The following is an 846-nucleotide window of genomic DNA, read 5'->3' as shown; positions in this document are numbered from 1 at the left end:
AAAAAATATTGTACCGTGCATGATCTGGCTAGTAGGAGTGTTGAATGGTGCACCTTGTATGAAAATTTTCTCACTTTGAGGGTTATTATCAGATAAAATTTCTTTGTCGTCTGCATCAAAATATTTTTTTACTAAATTAAATAAGTACATGGCCATATGACACATCCAATATAAATAAATTTGTATAAAGGAAGGTAATTAATCATCAACTGAATAATATTTTTTAAAAGATATCATAATAATAATTTTATTTACACACAAATATATATATATATATATATATATATATATATATATAATTATTTAATTATTAGAGGTAAATTTAATATTATAATAATAATTATTATTATTATTCAAAAAAAATATAGTTTATTATTTAACAGGCCCAATCCATGTACATACCTAGTATTATGTGTATTAATTAACTACCCAACAACCTAGCCCACTAATACAGCCCAACTCCGGTCCACAAACCCAACATATATAAGCCACAGAATCTGGATCAAAGTATCAAACCAAACCCCCCTATCCTATTTTCCAGTCGTCTTCTTCGCCTCTTTGCCCTAACCCCTTACTACCTCCCTCTACGCAGCAAATGGAAAGCAAGCCAAAATCATCGACCTAAAACCTGTATGATAGGAAAATTTGTTCTATAGCTTCTTCGATTTAATCTTCTGTGGTTTGAGACAAACGCCGATCGCGACCGCAAGCTAAACTCCACCACCGAGAGACTGCCGACGATGACCAACCCAGTCACAGCAGCCATTCACGGCCGACGACCTTCTCCGGTTCACCAGCGTCAATATAGACCCTCTCCGGTTCTCCCAGCGAGCAAAGACCAACACG

This window comes from Ipomoea triloba, chromosome 16 (genome assembly GCF_003576645.1).
Source record: "Ipomoea triloba cultivar NCNSP0323 chromosome 16, ASM357664v1".
In the NCBI taxonomy this organism is placed as follows: Eukaryota; Viridiplantae; Streptophyta; class Magnoliopsida; order Solanales; family Convolvulaceae; genus Ipomoea; species Ipomoea triloba.
Note: the sequence above shows the minus strand (reverse complement) of the source record.